The sequence below is a fragment of the Carcharhinus amblyrhynchos genome, unplaced genomic scaffold, assembly GCF_965287045.1.
Source record: "Carcharhinus amblyrhynchos unplaced genomic scaffold, sCarAmb.v2.hapA scaffold_61, whole genome shotgun sequence".
Taxonomy (NCBI): Eukaryota; Metazoa; Chordata; class Chondrichthyes; order Carcharhiniformes; family Carcharhinidae; genus Carcharhinus; species Carcharhinus amblyrhynchos.
In genome coordinates this window covers 354,712-370,889 of record NW_027649801.1, presented here as the reverse complement: position 1 = coordinate 370,889, position 16,178 = coordinate 354,712, and the positions used below count along the sequence as shown (strand labels likewise).

Here is a 16,178-nt window from a genome sequence, read left to right as displayed (position 1 = left end):
AATCAAAAGCAATTGCTCAACTTCTATTCTACTGTTCTAGTTTTACAGCAGCAGTGTCACTCTTGATTTGGAACTGACAGAATTTAGACTGATTGAAGGGATGAAAAGCTATTGATTAAAGAGATGATTCTCAAATGTAGTGCTTCTTGAAGGAGTTGCAATCAAAGAACAAAGAACAGTTTACCACAGGAACAGGCCCTACGACCCTCAAACTGCATTGATCACATTGTCCTATCTAGACCAATTGCCTATATCCCTCCATTCCCCATCTGTTCATATGTCTATCCAGATAAGTCTTAAATGTCGCTAGGGTGTCTGCCTCAACCGCCTCACTGGGCACTGCATTTCAGGTCACCGCCCTCTGTGTCCTGCACATCTCCACTGAACCTTCCGCCCTTACCTTGAACTTGTGCCCCCTTGTAATTGTCATTTCTGCCCTGGGAAAAAAACTTCTAACTGTTCACCTTATCTGTGCCCCTCATAATTTTATAAACTTCTATCAAGTTGCCCCTCTGCCTCCATCTTTCCAGGGAGAACAATCCCAGTTTATGCAATTTCTCTTCATAGCTAATACTGGCAACACCCTGGTCAACCTTTTCTGTATATTCTCCAAAGCCTCAGAGTGTAGTTTCCTGCAAAACAACATGCTTACACTTCAAAAAGAAAGCTGGCTGTAGCACAGACTCAAGTTCTTCATCTTGTTTTAGCAACAGAAAACTCAACTGGAAATTGCAACCCACTGATCCTGCAGCAGTAAAGTCCCTATTACTGAAACTTTCCCTTCACTTTTTTTTGACTGGTTGATTGAAAATGAGACTGAAACACTATGAAACTAGCAGCTTCTGTATTTGTACACTTGGTTCACAATGAGTATGGTACGAGAGGGTTGGATTGGGAGCTACTAGGCAGGAAATTACATAATTGCAGTGGGAGAGGATGAGGGTCACCAACTCTGGATGGATGCGAGACATTTCATCATCTGCCCCATATGTTCACATATCCTTTACCCCTGTAAATCCCATTTAAAGTATTTTTACATCAAATAAATGTAAGATTCAGCAAAGATAAATAAAGTGCACACTGAAAAAAAACTCATGGATTTTCTCCCAGAGTATTTTTTTATTCATTTGTGGACATGGGTGTCACTGGCTGGACAGCATTTATTCCCTATCCCTAGTTGCCCTTGAGAAGGTGGTGGTGAACTGCCTTCTTGAATCGCTGCTGTCCATGTTCTGTGGATTGACCCACAATGCCGTTAGGAAAGAATTCCAGGATTTTGACCCAGCGACTACGAAGGAATGGTGATATGTTTCCAAGTCAGGATGGTGAGTGGCTTGGAGGGGAATTTGCAGGTGGTGATATTCCCACTTATCCGCTGCCCTTGTCCTTCTTCATAGCAGGGTTGTAAGTTTGGAAGGTGCTGTCTAAGGATCTTTGGTGAATTGCTGCAGTGCATCTTGTAGATAGTACACACTGCTGCTACTGAGCGTTGGTGGTGGAGGCATTGAATGTTTGTTGATATGGTGCCAATCAAGTGGGCTGCTTTGTCCTGGATGGTGTCTAGCTTCTTGAGTGTTGTTGAAGCTGCACCCATCCAGGCAAGTGGGGAGTATTCCATCATATTCTTGGCTTGTGCCTTGCAGATGGTGGATAGGCTCTGGGAAGGCAGGAGGTGACTTATTCCTGCAGTAGTCCTAGCTTCTGACCTGCTCTTGTAGCCACTGTGTTTATATGGTGAGTCCAGTTGAGTTTCTGGTCAATAGTAATCCCAAGGATGTTGACAGTGGGGGATTCAGTGACGGTTACACCATTGAATGTTAAGCGGCAGTGGTTAGAGTGTCTCATTGATGATGGTCATTGCCTAGCATTTGTGTGACGTGAATGTTATTTGCCACTTGTCAGCCTAAGCCTGGATATTGTCCAGATCTTATTCATTTGAACATGGACTGCTTCAGTGCCTGAGAATTGTGGATGGTGCTGAACGTTGTGCAATCATTGGCGAACATCCTCAGTTCTGACCTTATAATAGAGGGAAGGTCATTGATGAAGCAGCTGAAGATTGTTGGACCTAGGACACTTCCCTGAGGAACTCCTGCAGAGATGTCATGGAGCTGAGATGACTGACCCTCCACAACCGCAACCATCTTCCTATGTACCAGGCATGACTTCAACCAGTGGGGAGTTTGCCCGCTGATACCAATTGATTCCAGTTTCGCTAGGGCTCCTTGATGCCACACTCGGTCAAATGCGGCCTTGATATCAAGGGCTGTCACTCTCTCCTCACCTTTGGAATTCAGCTCTTTTGTCCATGTTTGAACCAAGGCTGTAATGAGGTCAGGAGCTGAGTGACCCTGGCGAAACCCAAACTGGGTGTCACTGCGTGAGTTATTATTGAACAGGTGCTGCTTGATAGCACTGTTGATAATCCCTTCGATCACTTTAGTGATGATCGAGAGTAGACTGGATGGTAATTGGCCCAGTTGGATTGTCCTGCTTTTTGTGTACAGGACACACCTGGGCAATTTTCCACGTTGTTGGGTAGATGCCAGTGTTGTAACTGTACTGGAAGAACTTGGCTAGAGGAGCAGCAATTTCTGGAGCACAAATCTTCAATACTGTTGCTGGAATGTTATCAGGACCCACTGCCTTCATAGTATCCAGTGCCTCCAACAATTTCTTGATATCACGTGGAGTGAATCAAATTGACAGGAGATTGGCATCTGAGATGCTGCGGATCACTGGAGGGGGCCAAGATGGATCATCCACTTGTCACTTCTGCTGAAGATTGCTGCAAATACTTCAGCCTTATCTTTTGCACTGATGTGCTAGGCTCCACTATCATTGAGGATGGGGATATTTGTGGAGCCTCCTCCTCCAGTGAGCTGTTTAATTATCCTCCACCATTCACGATTGGATGTGGTAGGACTGCAGAGATTAGATCTGTTCCATTGGTTATGGGATTGCTGAGATCTGTCTATCACTTAACGTTATGGCATGCAAGTAGTCCTGTTTGGTAGCTTCAACAGGTTGACACCTCATTTTTAGGTATGCCTGGTGCTGCTCCTGGCAGGCAATTATTCTTTAATTCTGGAAACTCTAGGATGATCCTGGAAAATTGGCAACCCTAGTGGCAAGGAGGAGAAGTGTTTTGGCATGATGCTTTGACCATTGGGAGTGTGGGATATGTTTAATGGGATCAGATCGTCTTTACCTTTTCATCAATTTTGTATGTTCGTATTGTGCAGATATACGTAGAATTTACATCACAGAAACATTTTGCCCATCCAGGGCCATTGCTGTCTATGCAGGCTAATCATAATTATTCATCCTGTAATCATACCCCTTTGTAATCAATTTCTCATTTCCTATCTGTCTGATCTGGAATTGTTTCTGTCTCAGAAAAAGTATGAAAGTTGCCACCTATAATTGGCAATGTTTCTGGAGATCTGAGCACGTGGAGTCTGACCATGTGACCATATATTGGTTGCAATTACTATTGCAATTAAAGATTTTGTCTCCTGCAACTGTGCATCTTTGTTTACAGTTTCTTGGCAACACTTGTTATGCTGCTAACTAGCAGGTGAAGAGGGGAGACCAAGGGGAACCTTGAAGGAAACCCAAGGGAAAAGAAGGTTTGTGTGGTAGTGATGTAGGGAGGGAGGGAGTTGGGGGAGGGTATAATTGTGCACGATCACTTTATGTCTGGGAAAATCCCTAAATTGACATCATTAAAAAAAAGATTATTTTGTCTTTATCTCATTGCTATTTTTGGAGGTTGGTCAACTCCAGGGCTTGTAGATGGTCAGAAATCAATGCCTAACTTCATACGACACTGCAAACAAAAACACAAATATTCAGGTGTTGTAAGATGTGCGTTCAGTGAGATCTGACAAAGGCATTTTTTTGTCAGTCAGGTTTTTTAATAGCAATTTGCAGAATTCAGCAAAGGTCAGGTTCAGAAGGTTACAGTGTAGGAGAGTAGTTAGCAATTGTTCTGTTTGAGGCAGTTACAAGATGACCCACAGATACGGGATCACAAAAATATTTTAATTGTTTTGTATTACATTAAGATTAATAATACAGAAGTGTGGCCATTACTATTACTCTTATGTTTGCTGCTGTTTGTGAAATAGAATCATAATGATTCATTACCTACCTTGTCTTACCAAGTGTTTCCTCGGTTTGTCCTTTAAAAGTTTGATGAAACCGTCTCAATAAAGACACATTGTTCAGTTCATTTGATTAAAAATAGGGTGGTGGTTGGGGGGAATGTATATAATGAAACCCAGGGTGTACATGGAGCAATATCTTGTATTACAACCAGGAGGTGTGAATTGGCCTGGGCACATAAAGGCAATGGGATCCATTTATGGGAGGATGGAGTACACTGATCCTGAAAAGTATCTACAGCAGAAATCTACAGAACTTGTAGCAGAAACAGTTTTATATTTCTGAAGTGTTTATATTGTTGAGCCATTCCAATAGGGAGACCTACTGCAAGAATTAAATGCCAGAGAGCATTTAGTTGGGGAAAGAAACATTTGAAACAAAGTAAGTCATACATACAGCAAATTTTAAGACTTTGCAATATCCTACAAGAGCTTTACATCCAATGAACTTTTGAAGCAAAAGCAAAATACTGAGAATACTGGAAATCTGAAATATAAATAGGAAATGCTGAAAATACTCAGCAGAACTATAGAAAGAGGAACAAAGTCAAACGTTTCAGGTCAATGACCTATCATCATAACTGGAAAAAGTTAGAAATGTAACTGTTTTTAAACAAATGGACAGGTAGGAAAAGGTGGAAGGTGGGGGCTGGTTTGCGTGGGATGGTGAAGTACAAAAGTTAAGATCTGTGATAAAGAACAAAAGCAAAGGCATGTGATAAAGTGAAAGGCAGGAGAGATTCAATGGCAAGATGGTGAAAAGGCAAAAGATCAAGTTAGAGGTGTCATCCCTTGTAAAGTAGAAATTTGAGACCTTTGCTACAACAATGGGTTAAAATTCTGACATTTGTTTTCCTTTCAATAGTTCACCATTTGTCCTAGAATTTCATCAGACAGAAAGTGGCCCTAAAATGAGGCTTATATTACATACTTACTGGCAACAAATCAAACGATTTAATTAAACCATCACTAACCTTACTCAGATCTATGTTTAATATTTGTAGTCTTGTTTGGCCTGTTTTTTAATGTTCTGTCCATCCATTTAATTATTGTTGAATTATTTTGTTTCTTTGTAAAGATAGAGCATCACAAACTTGACGGGAAGTAGGGTAATTGTTAACCACTTCTAAACCAAACATTTGTAAATTGTAGAGGACTGATTCTGCTTGCAGCCTGAAACAGATGCCTTCAGGGTGGAGGAGGTGGAATAGTTCAGGTTTTGGATCTTTAGATCACAAAGCTGAGCATGATTCCTAAAATCAGCTTTGATTTAAGGAGATTGATTCCTTAAATGTCAGTTTTGCTAAACAGGATTCATCCCAAACACGCCGATCAGTGCCATTCAACCCAAACATGCACACACATGCTGACCATTGACACTTGGTCCACAAGCACACACACACAAACATACATGCACATGTGCGAATGCACCCATGTCACATGGCCCAAGCATACACACAAACTGGACAGTGCCACTCAACACGTGGACATTCTGACCAGTGCTATAGTCACAGACTGACCAGTGCTATTTGGTGAATGCAGCCATACTGACCAGTGTCATTTGATGCACAGCCCCACACACACACACACACACACACACACACACACACACACACACACACACACACACACACACACACCAGTATCACTTGGCATGCACATGTGCACATACTGACCAATGTCACTTGGCATGCACACTCGCATATGTGCATGTACACTAACCAATGCCACTTGGTGTGCATACACAGGCCATTACCACTTGGTGTACACACATACACGCACTCTCACCAGTTCCACTCAGCTGAAACTAACAAGTTTTGAACATTAACCCAGAAGATTCGAGAAAACTCTTGAAAACTGGCCACAACTTATAACTAATGATCACACTGGTTGCTTTTTGGATTAAGTAGAGTGATTGCTGACTATATGATTCCATTTGGATTCATAAAGCAAGCAGGCAGAGGCACAGAGGCCTTAGAGAGAGAGATGGTTGATTCCTGATACTACTAGAATTTCAAATCCTCCTTTCAAACATGCCAGGAATACTAGACAGCTGTTTGCTAATATCAGTCCTCCAATGTAACAATGTTTTCAGTTATTTAGGTATAAGAAACAGACATCCTGACTGTTAAGTTAAAAATCGGAGCAAAAGGAGAGAAAATAGAGACGTGGATAGAGCAGGGTCAGGAATGGTTGTTGCAGGTTCCGGGGTTCAAATGCTTTAGTCGGAGTAGAGAAGGGGGTAGAGGGGGGGAGGGGTAGCATTATTGGTCAAGGATTGTATCACAGTGTCAGAGAGGAAGTTTGATGAGGACTTGTCTGTTGAGGTAGTATGGGCGGAGATTAGAAATAGGAGAGGAGAGGTCACCCTGTTGGGAGTCTTTTATAGACCTCCTAAAAGTTCTAGAGAGGTTGAGGAAAGGATTGCGGAGACGATCCTGGTTAGGAGTGAAAGTAATAGGGTAATTGTTATGGGGGACTTTAACTTTACTAATATTGATTGGAATTGCTATAGCTCTAGCTCGTTAGAGGGGTCAGTTTTTGTACAAAGCGTGCAGGAAGGTTTTTTGACTCAGTATGTTGATAGGCCAACTAGAGGTGAGGCTATATTGGATTTGGTGCTGGGAAATGAGCCAGACCAGGTGCTGGACTTGGAAGTTGGTGTGCATTTTGGTGATAGTGACCACAATTCGGTTACGTTCACCTTAGTGATGGAAAGGGATAGGCATGAACCTCGGGTCAGTAGTTTTAGCTGGGGGAAGGGTAATTATGAGGCTATTAGGAGAGAATTAGGAAGCGTAGGTTGGACTAGGAGACTACAGGGACTGGGAACGTCCGAAATGTGGAGTTTTTTCAAGGAGCAGCTACTGCAAGTCCTTGATATGTATGTCCCTGTCAGGCAAGGAGGAATTGGTAGAGCTAGGGAACTGTGGTGCACTAAAAAAGTTGATTCGTTGGTTAGAAAGAAAAAGGAGGCTTATGTTCGGATGAGACTTGAGGGCTCAGGTAGTGCACTAGAAAGCTTTAGATTGGCTAGGAGGGAGTTGAAGAGTGAGTTAAGAAGGGCTAAAAGAGGACATGAGAAGACTTTGGCTGTTAGGATTAAGGAGAATCCTAAGGCGTTCTATAGGTATGTTAAGAACAGAAGGTTGGTTAGGGCAAGATTAGGGCCAGTTACAGACAGCAGAGGGAAGTTGTGTGTGGAACCGGAAGAGATTGGAGAGGCATTGAACCAATATTTCTCTTCGGTGTTCACGCAGGGGGACAAGAATGTAGCTGAGGAGAACACTGGGTTGCAGGGGTGTAAACTAGACAGTATTGCAGTTGATAAGGGGGATGTGCTGGATATTCTTGAGGGTTTGAAAATAGATAAGTCCCCTGGTCCGGACGGGATTTACCCTAGGATTCTCTGGGAGGCAAGAGAGGTGATTGCAGAGCCTCTGGCTCTGATCTTCAGGTCGTCGTTGGTCTCAGTTATAGTACCGGAAGATTGGAGGATAGCGAATGTTGTCCCATTGTTTAAGAAGGGAACAGAGACTTCCCCGGGAATTATAGACCGGTGAGTCTTTCTTCTGTTGTGGGCAAGGTTTTAGAAAAAATTATTAGGGATAGGATTTATAGTTATTTGGAGAGTAATGAATTGATTGGAGATAGTCAGCATGGTTTTGTAGCGGGTAGGTCGTGCCTTACTAACCTTATTGAGTTTTTTGAGAAAGTGACCAAAGAGGTGGATGGGGGAAAGGCAGTTGACGTGGTATATATGGATTTTAGTAAGGCGTTTGATAAGGTTCACCATGGTAGGCTTCTGCAGAAAATGCAGATGTATGGGATTGAGGGTAATCTAGGAAATTGGATCAGGAATTGGCTAGCAGATAGGAGACAGAGGGTGGTGGTTCATGGTAAATATTCGTCATGGAGTTCAGTTACGAGTGGTGTGCCTCAGGGATCTGTTTTGGGGCCACTGCTGTTTGTAATTTTTATTAATGATCTGGATGAGGGTATAGTTGGGTGGATTAGTAAATTTGCTGATGACACCAAAGTCGGAGGTGTGGTAGATTGTGAGGAAGGGTGTCATAGTTTGCACGGAGACTTAGATAGGTTGCAGAGCTGGGCCGAGAGGTGGCGGATGGAGTTTAATGCGGAAAAGTGTGAGGTAATTCACTTTGGTAGGAATAACAGATGTGTCGAGTATAGGGCTAACGGGAGGACTCTGAATAGTGTGGATGAACAGAGGGATCTAGGTGTATGTGTACATAGATCCCTGAAAGTAGGGAATCAAGTAGATAAGGTTGTTAAGAAGGCATACGGTGTCTTGGCATTTATTGGTAGGGGGATTGAATTTAGGAGTCGCAGCGTCATGTTGCAACTGTACACAATTCTGGTGCGGCCGCACTTGGAGTATTGTGTGCAGTTCTGGTCCCCACGTTATAGGAAGGATGTGGAGGCTTTGGAGAGGGTGCAGAGGAGGTTTACCAGGATGTTGCCTGGTATGGAGGGGAGGTCCTATGAGGAGAGATTGAGGGATTTGGGGTTGTTTTCGCTAGAAAGAAGGCGGCTAAGAGGGGATCTTATTGAAACATATAAGATGATTAGAGGTTTAGATAGGGTGGATAGTGATAGCCTTTTTCCTCGGATGGAGAAAGCTAGCACGAGGGGGCATGGCTTTAAATTAAGGGGTGGTAGTTATAGGACGGATGTCAGGGGTAGGTTCTTTACCCAGAGGGTGGTGAGGGATTGGAATGCCCTGCCTGCTGCAGTTGTAAATGCGCCTAGTTTGGGGGTGTTTAAGAGATCGGTGGATAGGTTTATGGATGGAAAGGGATTGGTTTAACTTAGAGGGTCATTGTTTTTTAACTGGTTGGTGCAACATCGTGGGCCGAAGGGCCTGTTCTGCGCTGTAATGTTCTATGTTCTAATATTTCAAGATTTTAATATTTCAGCAGCTTCTTCTACCCTCTCTCACTACTCTCTTTCAACATCGCTTTGCTTGATTGCTCCCCTTTTGCCTTCAAAACTCCCTTACCTTCAACCTTGTCTCTAGTTTTCCCCCCACTCTGCTGAATTTCCCTTTGCCTCTGATGCCTTATTTGACCCCCCCATTGGAGAATTTCTTCACATGAATTGCTGTTTGTGTTGGAGGGAACAGGTCAGGAGGTGGGAGTGGAAACCGGACAGAGTGGCCCTGAATTGGAAGGGTGCTGAGTGTAAAACGCTTTGGGACATTTTAACATCATGAAAGGTGCCATAGAAATGCAGTTATTCAATCCTTTTATTAAATTCTGAGGTCCTCCTTTGAAAATCAGAATTAATGATTCAATTGTGTTGCATAGTCATATTTCGAATCATGCTGCGTGGTACTTGTGATGGAGTAGAGTTTCCACTTTGAATGCGCTTGTCAATCCAGGCCCAATTTGTATTTGTGATGGTTATACTGAGAAAGCTAGCACAATTGAATGGAGACACTAGGCTTTTGTCTTCCTTTTAGGATGTTGGAATGCCAATTTTGATTGGTGAATGGTGATGGGTCAGCAGTTTAGAATCTGCTCCAATAAAGAAACAGTTAACTGTTTGTTTCCTGCAGAAATTGAATGAGCTTCCACTAATAGTGGCCTCTCCAGGCAGGAGTGAACTGTGTTGTTCAACATTGGCACGGTTACTTCATTATGGTTCTTCCAATTCATATTCTGGTGCAAGAAATCCATGAGTGAAATGCTGATGTTACATTGTCTGCACTGAGCTTCGGACTAAAGAAGAACTGTTATCAAGTCAGTGTTGTGGGCACTGATTTTCCTTTGTGGAGGTCACCAGCAAGTTCACTATTTATTTCCCATCTGTAACTGCACTTGGGATGGTGATAGTGAGCCACGTTCTTGACAGCTGAGTGATTTGCTAGGCCATTTCAGAATGTAGTCAAGACTAAGGATCCTGAGAGGTCTTGACAGAGTGGATGCTTTGAGGATGTTTCACTTTGGGGAAGTACTAAAACTAGGAGACAGAGTTTAATTATAAGGGGCGTCTAAATTAAGATTGAGATGAGAGAATTTTTTCTCTCTGTGGAATTCTCTGAATCATTGAATACTTTTAAGAATAGATCTTTGATTGAAAAGAAAATCAGAGTGGTAGACAGGAAAGTAGAGCTGAGGCCACAAATAGCTCAGCCATGATCTTATTGAATGGTGGAGCAGACTTGGGAGGCTGAATGGTTTACTCCTGCTCCTAATTCTTGTGTTCAACCACATTGCATTGAATTTTGAGTTACATAAAGTCTTGACCGGATATTAATCTAAAGGAAGACAAGGATTATGGGGGGAGAGTGTGGGGTAGGCAGGAAAATGGAGTTAAGGGCAAAATCAGATTAGCCATGATCATATTGAATGCAAAGCAGGCTCGAGTAGTTGAATAGCCCACTCCTGTTTTGTAATCTTATGAAAATGTAGGCTGATACTACCAACTATTGAGGGAATGCTGCACCGTCAGAATTGCCATCTTTCAGATAAAATGTTAAACTGAGGCCCAGTTTATTCTCTAAGGTAGATCTAAAGGACTCCATAATACTATTTTTTAGAGCAAAGAACTTTGTCTCAGTATCCTGGTCAGTATTTATCCCTCAATTGACATCACAAAGGTGGATTGCTTGGTCGTTATCATGTTTTGTCTGTAGCAACTTGCTTTAGGCAAAGATGGGTCATGAGTTCGAACTGCAACAGAACGAAGTGTTGAAATAAATTGTATTAATTCTGAATTCAAGAAATCTGGTAAATCTTTGGGGAAGTGAGACTAATTGGATAGCTCTCTCAAGGTGTTAGCACCTTGGCTAATCTGTATTGTGATTCTATGTAACAGAATGTCAAAAGGCAACTTGAAGCTTGCAATAATGGAAGGTTATATAAAATGCGCATATTGCTAACAATCTTTAGCATATAACAGTCATCTCTTAAAATCAGATAAATGTGTCTGCTTGATTTTGGTTTACCTTGAAAACTTTTGTTGTTCTCTGCCCACCACATTAACTATGATGCAGGAAGTGATATTTATAATTCAGAAATGAGGAGGCGTGAATATAGAATGCGGAGGTGACTGGAGATGAATAAGTCTATAAATATCTTCCACAAAAACAGCAGTGTTGAGCTGACATTCTCATGTTGCAATATCACTAACTGCAGAGCTTGCAAGATAGACACCCCAAACTAATCCCAATTGCCCACATTTGGCCCATATCCCTCTATACCCATCGTATCCATGCAACTATCTAAATGCTTTCTAAAAGACAAAATTGTACCTGCCTCCACTACTACCTCTGACGGCTTGTTCCAGCCACTCACCACCCACTGTGTGAAAAAATTGCCCCTCTGGACACTTTTGTATCTCTCCCTTCTCACCTTAAACCTGTGCCCTCTAGTTTTACAATCTCCTACCTCTGGGAAAAGATACTGACTATCTAGCTAATCTATGCCCCTCATTATTTTATAGACCTCTATAAATCACCCCTCAGCCTCCTATGCTCCAGAGAAAAAAGTCCCAGTCTATCCAGCCTCTCCTAATAACTCAATCCATCAAGGCCCAGTAGCATCCTAATAAATTTTTTCTGCACTCTTTCTAGTTTAATAATATCCTTTCTATAATAGGATGATCAGAATTTCACACAGTATTCCAAGTATGGCCTTACCAATGTCTTGTAAAACTTCAATAAGGCATTCCAACTCCTGTATTCAATGTTCTGAAACCAAGCATGCCGAATGCCTTTTTCACCACTCTGTCCACCTTTGATTCCACTTTCAAGGAGCTATGAACATGTACCCCTAGATCTCTTTGTTCTGTAACTCTCCCCAACGCCTTACCATTAATTGAGTAAGTCCTGCCCTGGTTGAGTCTACCAAAGTGCATCACCTCGCATTTATCTAAATTACTCTCCATCTGCCATTCATCAGCCCAGTGGCCCAATTGATCAAGATCCCATTGCAATTGGAGATAACTTTCTTCACTGTCACTGTGCCACCAATCTTAAAGTCATCGATGACATTATTGTTACTAGAGAGGCAGTGCTCGACAGACTGGAGGGACTGATTGTGGACAAGTCCCCAGGACCGGATGGAATGCATCTGAGGGTTCTGAAAGAAATGGCGGAGGTGATAGTGGATGCCTTGGTGGTTATTTTCCAGACGTCGCTGGATTCCGGGGAAGTGCCGGAAGATTGGAAAACGGCTAATGTTACGCCATTGTTTAAGAAGGGTGCCAGGCAAAAGGCGGGGAATTATAGGCCTGTTAGTTTAACGTCTGTGGTAGGTAAAATGTTAGAATCCGTCATTAAGGAGGAAATTGCGAGGCATCTTGAAGGGAATTGCTTGATAGAGCAGACGCAGCACGGTTTCATTAAAGAGAAGTCGTGTCTGACAAATTTACTGGAGTTCTATGAGGATGTGTCTAGGGCAGTGGATAGAGGAGAGCCGGTGGATGTGGTCTTTCTGGATTTTCAGAAGGCGTTTGACAAAGTACCTCACAAGAGGTTATTGCAGAAGGTCGAGGGACATGGAGTTGGGGGTAGGGTGTTAGCGTGGATAGAGGATTGGTTGTCAAATAGGAGGCAGAGAGTGGGGGTCAACGGGTGCTATTCGGATTGGCAGATGGTGACTAGTGGAGTGCCCCAGGGGTTGGTGCTGGGGCCTCAGCTTTTTACCATTTATATAAATGATCTGGAGGAGGGAACCGAGTGTAGGGTGTCAAAATTTGCTGATGACACCAAGATTGGGGGAACGGCAAATTGTGCGGAGGGTGTGGAGAGTCTGCTGAAGGATCTAGATAGGCTGGGCGAATGGGCCAGGAAATGGCAAATGGAATTTAATGTTGGCAAGTGTGAGGTGGTCCACTTTGGTAGGAATAATGGTAGGAAGGACTATTACTTACGTGGTGAAAAACTGCAGCAGGCGACGGTGCAGAGGGACCTCGGGGTCCTTGTGCATGAGTCGCAAAAACCCAGCTTGCAGGTGCAGCAGGTGGTCAGGAAGGCGAATGGGATGCTGGCCTTCATAGCGAGGGGGATTGAATATAAAAGTAGGGAGGTCTTGCTGCAGCTGTATAGGGCATTGGTGAGGCCGCAGCTGGAGTACTGTGTGCAGTTTTGGGCACCGCACCTGCGCAAAGATATTTTGGCCTTGGAGGGAGTGCAGAGGAGGTTTACTCGGCTGATACCGGAGTTGAGGGGGTTGAACTATGAGGAGAGGCTGAATAAACTAGGCCAAAATATCCTTGCGTAAGTACGGCGCCCAAAGCTGCACACAGTACTCCAGCTGCGGCCTCACCAATGCCCTATACAGCCGCAGCAAGACCTCCCTACTTTTATATTCAATCCCCCTCGCTATGAAGGCCAGCATCCCATTCGCCTTCCTGACCACCTGCTGCACCTGCAAGCTGGGTTTTTGCGACTCATGCACAAGGACCCTGAGGTCCCTCTGCACCGTCGCCTACTGCAGTTTTTCGCCACGTAAGTAATAATCCTTCCTACCATTATTCCTACCAAAGTGGACCACCTCATACTTGCCAACATTAAATTCCATTTGCCAGCTCCTGGCCCATTCGCCCAGCCTATCTAGATCCTTCTGTAGACTCTCCACACCCTCCGCGCAATTTGCCGTTCCACCAATCTTGGTGTCATCAGCAAATTTCGACACCATACACTCGGTTCCCTCCTCCAGATCATCTATATAAATGGTAAATAGCTGAGGCCCCAGCACCGACCCCTGGGGCACTCCACTAATCACCAACCGCCAATCCGAATGGCACCCATTGACCCCCACTCTCTGCCTCCTATTTGACAACCAATCCTCTATCCACGCTAACACCCTACCCCCAACTCCATGCCCCCTTACTTTCTGCAATAACCTCTTATGAGGTACCTTGTCAAACGCCTTCTGAAAATCAAGAAAGACCACATCCACCGGCTCTGCTCTATCCACCGCCCTAGACACATCCTCATAGAACTCCAGTAAATTTGCCAGACATGACTTCCCCTTAACGAAACCGTGCTGCGTCTGCTCTATCAAGCAGTTCCCCTCAAGATGCCTCGCTATTTCCTCCTTGATGACGGATTCTAACATTTTACCTACAACAGACGTTAAACTAACCGGTCTATAATTCCCTGCCTTTTGCCTGGCACCCTTCTTAAACAACAGCGTAACATTAGCCGCTTTCCAATCTTCCGGCACTTCCCCGGAATCCAGCGACGTTTGGAAAATAACCACCAAGGCATCCACTATCACCTCCGCCATTTCTTTCAGAACCCTCGGATGCATTCCATCCGGTCCTGGGGACTTGTCCACAATCAGCCCCTCCAGTCTGTCGAGCACCGCCTCTCTAGTAACAGTAATGTCATTAAGACCCTCCAGTCCTACCACCTTTCCATCGCTAACACCCGGCAAATTATTCACGTCTTCCTCCGTGAAGACCGAAACAAAAAAGTTATTCAAGACCTCAGCCATTTCCCCATCCCCTACCACTAAGTCCCCCCTCTCATCCTCTAAGGGTCCAACGTTCACCCTAGCCAGCCTCTTCCTTTTTATATATTTATAAAAACTCTTGCTATCCTTTTTTATATTAAGCGCTAGCCCAGCTTCATAGTTTCTCCTACCCTCCTTTATCAACTTCTTTGTCAATCTTTGTTGACATGTAAACCTCTCCCAATCCTCTTCTCGCCCACTACTCTTAGCTACTCTAAACGCCTCCGCTTTTAATTTAACACTTTCCTTCACCTCCTTCGTTATCCACGGCTTATTACCTCTCCTCCTATGGTCCTTTTTAACCATCGGAATAAATTTCTGCTGAGCACCAAGAAAGATCTCCTTAAAGATCCTCCACTGCTCCTCAGCAGACTTACCTTCCAACGCGCTCCCCCAGTCAACATTCGCCAATTCTTCTCTCATCCTACCATACTCCCCTCTGTTCAAAATACATGTGAGAATAAATCAAATCAAATCAAATCAAGGTTCAAGAACCAGAGGACATCAAGGTGATTTGCAAAAGAACCAAAGGCAACACAAGGGAAATTGCTTTATGTAGTGAGTGGTTAGGATCTGGAATGCAATGCATAGAACATAGAACATTACAGCGCAGAACAGGCCCTTCGGCCCACGATGTTGCACCGACCAGTTTAAAAAAAAACAACAATGACCCACTAACCTAAACCAATCCCTTTTCGTCCATAAACCTGTCCACAGACCTCTTAAACGCCCCCAAACTAGGCGCATTTACAACTGCAGCAGGCAGGGCATTCCAATCCCTCACCACCCTCTGGGTAAAGAACCTACCCCTGACATCTGTCCTATAACTACCCCCCCCTTAGTTTAAAGCCATGCCCCCTCGTGCTAGATTTTTCCATCAGAGGAAAAAGGCTATCACTATCCACCCTATCTAAACCTCTAATCATCTTATATGTTTCAATAAGATCCCCTCTTAGCCACCTTCTTTCCAGCGAAAACAACCTCAAATCCCTCAGCCTCTCCTCATAGGATCTCCCCTCCATACCAGGCAACATCCTGGTAAACCTCCTCTGCACCCTCTCCAAAGCCTCCACATCCTTCCTGTAATGTGGGGACCAGAACTGCACACAATACTCCAAGTGCGGCCGCACCAGAGTTGTGTACAGTTGCAACATAACGCTACGACTCCTAAATTCAATCCCCCTACCAATAAATGCCAAGACACTGTATGCCTTCTTAACAACCTTATCTACTTGATTCCCAACTTTCAGGGATCTATGTACACATACACCTAGATCCCTCTGCTCCTCCACACTATTCAAAGTCTTCCCGTTAGCCCTATACTCAACACATCTGTTATTCCTACCAAAGTGAATTACCTCACATTTCTCTGCATTAAACTCCATCCGCCACCTCTCGGCCCAGCTCTGCAACCTGTCTAAGTCTTCCTGCAAACTATGACACCCTTCCTCACTATCTACCACACCTCCGACTTTGGTGTCATCAGCAAATTTACTGATCCACCCAACTATACCCTCAT

General features: G+C 43.9%; 1 protein-coding gene across 1 annotated transcript in view; it reads left to right on the top strand.

Annotated features, from left to right (window-relative positions):
• Positions 1–16,178, top strand: part of sh3bp2 (SH3-domain binding protein 2) — a 120,947-nt gene that overhangs the window by 37,480 nt on the left and 67,289 nt on the right. The window lies entirely within an intron of this gene.